The 7,554-nt window shown below is 50.9% G+C and overlaps 1 pseudogene; it reads left to right on the forward strand.

Moving 5' to 3' along the window:
* The first annotated feature begins 5,905 nt into the window (after nucleotides 1–5,905).
* On the forward strand, nucleotides 5,906–7,554 carry LOC100405059 (SAP domain-containing ribonucleoprotein-like; annotated as a pseudogene).

Below are 7,554 nucleotides of genomic sequence, written 5' to 3' on the forward strand. Positions count from 1 at the left end.
CCGGAAAGTTTCCCCAATACCAAGCATGTTATTACAGGAAGGTGGATCAGGAGGCGCCAGTGGACCTGCTTTTCCTTCTATTGAAATATACTGTGGAAGTTGAGGGGGAGGTGACCCCAGATATCCGGGTCTCCTTCCTCACCAGGACTAGCAGGCTTCTTCGGAATATGAATTCCCAATTGTGCCCTCCTAGCCCGCCCCCTCTACGAAGCAGCTAAAGACCCTCTCAATGAGCCCCTGAATCCTTCACGCAACATAATCCCTGGCTCCCACAAATTTAAAGCTGCCCTCGTCACTGCTCGTGCTCTATCGTGCCTGACATCTCTCAGCCCTTCATTCTGCACACACAGCCGAAAACCATGGAATAGCCCTTGGAGTCCTCGGCCAACAAAAACGACGTCCTCCTTCCTCCACTCCCGTAGCTTATCTATCTAAACAACTAAATGACACCGCCCGAAGGTGGCCCACCTGCCTGAGAGCCCAGCAGCAGCTGCCACCCTAGCCTTAGAAAGCAAGAAACTAACATTCCGTCAAGACACCACAGCCCACACAATCTACAAGATCTCCCCTCCCGGCCTGGCGCAGTGGCTCAAGCCTGTAATCCCAGCACTTTGAGAGGCCGAGGCGGGTGGATCACGAGGTCAAGGGATTGAGACCATCCTGGTCAACATGGTGAAACTCCGTCTCTACTAAAATTACGAAAAATTAGCTGGGCACGGTGGTGCATGCCCGTAATCCCAGCTACTCTGGAGGCTGAGGCAGGAGAATTGCCTGAACCCAGGAGGCGGAGGTTGCGGTGAGCCGGGATCAAGCCATTGCACTCCAGCCTGGGTAACAAGAGCGAAACTCCATCTCAAAAAAGAAAAAAAAGATCTCTCTCCCGAGCACTGAGCACACTTTCTCCTTCTCAGATCCAACTACCCCATGCCCTCATTCTTCAAAACCCTGAGTTCCCTCTCCAAATGCTCCCCTCAATCCTGCATCTCTGCTTCCAGTACCTTCCTCCTCTCCTACCCACCCCTACCCCGAAATCCTCCATCGCCTACAGCCTGGTTTCCCTAATATCTCCCCGAAACTCTCACCGATCTGATGACCAGTTATTTATAGATGGCTCCTGTTCTAAGTCAGCTAACTCCCATAAAAACGCCGGATATGGCCCGGCGCGGTGGCTCACGCCTGTAATCCCAGCACTTTGGGAGGCCGAGGTGGGCGAATCATGAGGTCAAGAGATTGAGACCATCCTGGCCAACATGGTGAAACCCCGTCTCTAATAAAAATACAAAAAAAAAAAAAATTAGCTGGGTATGGTGGCATGTGCCTGTAATCCCAGCTACTCAGGAGGCTGAAGCAGGAGAATTGCTTGAACCCGGGAGGTGGAGGTTGCGGTGAGCCGAGGTCGCACCACTGCACTCGAGCCTGGTGCCTGGTGATGGACAGAGACTCTGTCTCAAAAAAAAAAAAAAAAACCGCCCGGTACGACCACCAGGGACCTCCTCTCAGAAGGCAGAACTTACAGCTCTCACCAGGGCCCTGACACTCCCCAAAGGCAAACTTCAAATAGGCCTATCACATTCTCCATTCACACACCACCATCTGGCAAGAGAGAGGATTTCTTACTGCCAAAGGAACCCCCATTACTAATGTCCCCCTTAATTGCCAACTCCTCCAAGCCACACATGTCCCGGCTAAGGCAGGAGTTACATACCATGGAGGACACAAACCAGGGTCAGATAAGGTCTCAAGAGGAAACAGAAAGGCTGACGAGGCCCCAGAAATGCCTCCCTTTCTTCTGCCTCTGGCCCCCTCCTCCTCATCCCTCCGACAGTCCAACCCCAATATTCCCCCACTGAAAAAGCTTCACTGTTACAAGGGGCCTCCTTCCAGGGGAACTGGATAGTCAGAGATCAAAAACTCATCCTCCCCCAAGCACAAACCAAAGAAATCCCGACATCTCTTCACCAGTCCTTCCATACCAGTGCCCCGGTACCTGCTCCTTCGCCCTTATTTCTCTTCCCCCATCTATTCACCTCACTAACGACATAACCTCCCACTGTCGTACATGCTCTGTCACTTCCTCCCAGGGGCCCTCCCCTCCGACCCCTACACATCAGCGAAGAGGAACACTCCCAGGGGAAGGCTGGCAAATACACTTTACCCACATGCCCCTGTTCAAAGGACTGTTTCAGCCGGGCACGGTGGCTCACTCCTGTAATCCCAGCACTTTGGGAGTCTGAGGTGGGTGGATCACGAGGTCAAGAGATCAAGACCATCCTGGTCAACATGGCAAAATCCTGTCTCTACTAAAAATACAAAAAATTAGCTGGGCATGTAGTCCCAGCTACTCAGGAGGCTGAGGCAGGAGAATTGCTTGAACCCAGGAGGCGGAGGTTGCGGTGAGCCGAGATCGCGGCATTGCACTGCAGCCTGGGTAACAAGAGAGAAACTCCGTCTCAAAAAAAAAAAAAAAGCCATAAGTCTTGTTTTTCAGGGACTCCCCGAGTCCCTGAAGAGACCTAAATGCCTGCCCCTGCCTATGCTGCCCCTTTACCCACTCTCTCTGCTCTGTTTGTGAAGATATCTCCTGGTTTTACCCCCATGCTCCCTCTCTTGACTCTCTTTTGGGGTGGACAAATGATCTGCTTTTCCAAGGCACTCTGTGTGACCTCTCCCAGATGACGCGCAGCTGTTCACCTTTCTGCTCACTCTGTGTTTATTTCTGCAGCTCCTTTGGCTGCCCTGCAGCCCCGCAGCCCCCCTTCCTATCACCCCAACCAAAGTTCTACAAAGCCCTGAGCTTAACCCATTCACCACTGAATCGATCCAACCCGACCCAGCAAGGGACTGCTGGCTGTGCCTCTCCCTGTCAGCTCTGCATAAACTGCCGCTCCTGCCCCTGCAGAAACCTGGGTTTCTACCAAGTTAACCCATCACCCCCAATATGAAGGTAAATCCTCCCCCAGCCCTTAGACATGAGTCATTAGCCAGGTTTCCCATCTCGGAAACAACAAAAAATCCTCTCACAGGACGCGCAGTACAGCTGCTGCGTGCCTCTATTTCCAATCGCCCAATACACAGACCGTGGAACAAGCCCACACGCGGCCCCATCACCAGGAATGCAGACTTAGCTCTCCAGGCCCCCATGAGCTCTCACTGCCATCTGTCCTCAGGTCTACCTCTGGGCACCTACTGCCCCGTCATGCAACTCCACCGTACAGCTTCAGGCCCCAGCCGACTATCAGAACTTTTGTCTCCCGAGCCGCTCCATGTAGGCGGGCTGTCCGCTTTTCAGGACCCCCGACGACGATCAGGATTCTGCCATGCACGGCAGGCTCGCTGCCTGACTCCGCACCCATGGAGCCCTTGCAGGGCGGCCCCCACGCTGAAGAGCGCCTCCTGATACCCACATGCAACCACTCTTCTGGATGGATCCTGGTAGATACAAAACGATTCTTTCTTCAGCGGGAAAACAAAACACAGGGAGCCAATCGGCTTTCCCCATTCCCCACTTTTCAGCCGCCCAGGGGGCTGCCCTAGCTGGTACCCCAGGAGCGTGGGAGAGTGACAAGAAACTCACACACCTTTTTAACAACCACAGCCAGTTCTGTGTGCCCGCCAAGGCATGGTTTTCATGTGTGGGGCCTCGGCTTACCTCTGCCCGATGCTGGTTGGACTGGCACCTGCAGCCTCGTCTTTCTAAGCACCAAAACAGACATTGCTCCAGGGAACCAAACCTACCAGTTCCCGGCAAAGCTAGCGCCAAGCCCTGCGGCCAATGCCCCTGCTCATAGGACTTGGAATTCCTGCAGCCACAGGAGCAGGGATGGCAGTGCTGTCCACTTCCCTGTCCCGCTCTCACACCCTCTCCAGAGACCTGTCAGCCAGAGCAGAATCCACTCTTACTCTTCAATCCCAAACAGACTCTCTAGCAGCAGTTACACTCCCACACCGTCGGGGTTCAGACCTGCTCACTGCGGAGAAAGGAGGACTGTGCACCTTTTTAGGGGAAGAATGCTGTTTCCACACTAACCAGTCGGGACTAGTACGGATGCCACTCGACGGTTAAATGACAAAGCTTCTGAAACCAGGCAGCGCCTCTGACTCCTGGGCTAATCTTTGGAGCTGGGCACCCGGGCTCCTCCCACTCGCTGGACCTCTTGTTTCTATTCTTCTCCTTCAAGCAGTTGCCCCTGCCTCTTAGGATTTCTCACCCAGTCCTTACAGGACCGTGTTAAAGCTTTCACCCATGGAACAATACAAGATACAATGCAGCTTCAAGAATATCAACAGTTTCAGGAACGACAGTCCCTGCGATCTGGCTCCAGTCCCATACGTCGCCCCTATCCAGCAAGAAGCAGCCAGTTGACACTGGCACTCCTGCTCTATTACCTATCAAGAGGCTGGAATGTCAGGGACCAGCTGTGCTGTCTCAGAAAACCCCCTCCTGGCAGGCTGACCCCCATTCCCCTCTGATGGCTCTGCAGCTGCACTCCTGAACCCCTACCTAGGTGCCACATCAAGGCTGCCAGACCTGTGGCCATTAAGCAAAGCCTGATTACAGCTGTCCGGACAGCTCGAGGGAGGACAGGGAAAACATGTTGGTTATCCATACTTGTGAATTCCTGTTTGACACATATCTTAAAAATCCCGGTTTTTGTCTTTTTTTTTTAAGAGACTGCCACCACAGAAGTCACAGGATGAGGTATTATAGGCCTGTTACAAGTTAACAAAGCATCTCTGTGCCTGTTACCAGAAACTCCTTTATGCCCCCTGTCACCCCATATAAACCCGTGTGTTGTAAGCTCGGGGCTGCCTCTTCTGATTGTTACAGAGCAGCAGCAGGTTAATAAAAGTTTCTTGCCTGATTTGGGGTCTATTCTCCTTTCTCTCAGCTACCCTTATAGCTGGGAGGTGGAGGTGGCACTGAGTGGAGATCACACCATTGCACTCCAGCCTGTGTGACAGAGCAAGACTCTGTCTCAAAAAACAAAAAGAAAAAAGGGGGAAAAAAAATGCAAAAATTGGCCGGGCGTGGTGGCTGACGCCTGTAATCCCAGCACTTTGGGAGGCCGAGGCAGGTGGATCACGAGGTCAGAAGTTTGAGACCAGCCTGACCAAAATTGTGAAACCATCTCTATTGAAAATACAAAAATTTACTGCAGAAGTCATTTCCAAAAAAAAAAAGAAAGAAAGAGAAAGAAAATACAAAAATTAGTTAGATGTGGTGGCTCATGCCTGTAATCCCAGCTACTTGGGAGGCCGAGACAGGAGAATCGCTTGAACCCAGGCAGCAGAGGTTGCAGTGAGCAGAAATCGCGCCCTTGCACTCTAGCCTGGGCAACAAGAGCGAAACTCAGTCTCAAAAGAAAAAGGCAAATGTTAGTCGGGCATGATGGTGCATATTTGTAATCCCAGCTACTTGGGAGGCTGAGGCAGGAGAATTGTTTGAACCTGGGAGGTGAAGGTTGCAGTGAGCCAAGGTAGCGTCATTGCACTCCAGCCTAGGCAACAGAGGGAGACTCAATCTCAAAAAAAAAGCAAGCAAGAAAGAGAAGGTGAGTGGATGTAAAGAAACTCCCCTGTCTGCTGTGCCAGGGAGACCTGAACATGGGGAGCTAGGGAGGAAAGCCGGAAGAAGGTGCAGTGTGGTAGGAGGGGTTCCCAGCCCTGGGAAGCTCTTTCAGGAGGAAGCACCATCCTGGTTTTTATGTAACAGAAATAGAGGAGAATCAGGAAAATAAAAACATGTCTCAGCTGGACACTGAGGTTCACACCTGTAATCCCAGCACTTTTGGTGGCTGAGGCAGGAGAACTGCTTGAGCCCAGTAGTTCAAGACCAGCCTGGGCAACCTAGTGGGACCCTGTCTCTACAAAATCTTAAAAATCATCTGGGCGGAGGGGTAACAAGATGGTGACCAAGACAGTGGAGCTCCATCAGCTGAAGACTGCTGAACTAAAGCAAGAATGTCTTGGGCTGGGTGCCATGGCTCACACCTGTAATGCCAGCACTTTGGGAGGTGGAGGCAGGTGGATCACATGAGGTTAGGAGTTCAAGACCAGCCTGACCAACATGGAGAAACCCCATCTCTACTAAAAAATACAAAATTAGCCAGGCATGGTGGTGCATGCTGGTAATCCCAGCTACTCAGAAGGATGAGGCAGGAGAATTGCTTGAACCCGGGAGACGGAGGTTGCTGTAAACTGAGATGGCGCCATTGCTCTCCAGCCCGGGCAACAAGAGCAAAAGTCCATCTCAAAAAAAAAAAAAAAAAAAGACATGTGCTTTGGGAGGCCAAGGGGAGCAGATCACTTGAGGTCAGGAGTTTGAGACCAGCCTGGCCAACATGGTGAAACCCTGTCTTTACTAAAAATACACACACACACATAAAAGTAATGTCTTGCTCGTGGTTTGGAGAGCAAGGGAATAAAGTAAGATCTTATCCACAAGCTCCAGGCATGTCTTGAAAACCATGCTGAAGAGGAGGCAAATGAAGAAGATGTAGTGGGAGATGAAACGGAGGAAGAAGAAATAAAGCCCATAAGGCTCCCAGTCAAAGAGAAAGAACCCCCTGAAAAAGCTGTTGGTGGTGGCAGCAGAAAATGATGTAGTGAAAACTACGTCTGAAATACCACAGACTGAGAGAGCGCAGGAGAGGGCGGATCGATTCAATGTACCTGTTGGAAACAGACGCTTGGTGCTGCAAAGAAAAATCAGCGCTGAGACAAAGGATTTTTTTTTAGCAATGCAAGTTTTACTTCCTGGACTGCAGGAAGGGCACCCTCACTAGCCATCTTGCTAGGAGAGTACAATGAACAAAGGAAAACACACAAATGTATCCCTTATGCATTTGGGGTCGTCCTCACTGCTGTGTCTGATCTCCATTGGCTGGAGCCAGACCTCACAATCTAAACTAAAACCTGATTGGCTGACAACTGAAAACTTTTCTAAGCCGGTAAAAGCAATGGAGAGCTGGGACATGCCTGTGAGCACGTCCAGCACAGATACCTTGGTTAAAGTACAAGGACGTAGAATGTATTACATGCCTGTGAGCATGACATGTCTCACAGCTACACAGGATAGGGCTTAACAAAGTTATTAGCGTGCTTATTCTTTAACAAGAAAAGAAACTTTAAAAAGGAACATTTCTACTTCCCACAGTACCTGTGAGCTTGGAGAGTAAGAAAGCTGTTGGGTAGCTAGGTTCGGGATTTCTTCACTTCCAACAAAAGGTCTGTTATCTGACAACAAACCCATGGTTAATTTAGATAAGCTGAGGGAAAGGGCTCGAAGATTTGGTCTGAATGTCTCTTCAATCTCCAGAAAGTCTGAAGATGATGAGACACTGAAAAAGAAGAAGGAGCGATTTGGGATTGTCACAAGTTCAGCTGGAACTGGAAGCACAGAGGACACAGAGGCAAAGAAGAGGAAAAGAGCAGAGCGCTTTGGGACTGCCTGATGAAAAGTTCTTTCTTTTTTTGAGACGGAGTTTCACTCTTGTTGCCCAGGCTGGAGTGCAGTGGCGCGATCTCTGCTCACTGCAACCTCCGTCTCCCAGA

The sequence above is a fragment of the Callithrix jacchus genome, chromosome 2 (assembly GCF_049354715.1).
Source record: "Callithrix jacchus isolate 240 chromosome 2, calJac240_pri, whole genome shotgun sequence".
NCBI classification, from domain to species: Eukaryota; Metazoa; Chordata; class Mammalia; order Primates; family Cebidae; genus Callithrix; species Callithrix jacchus.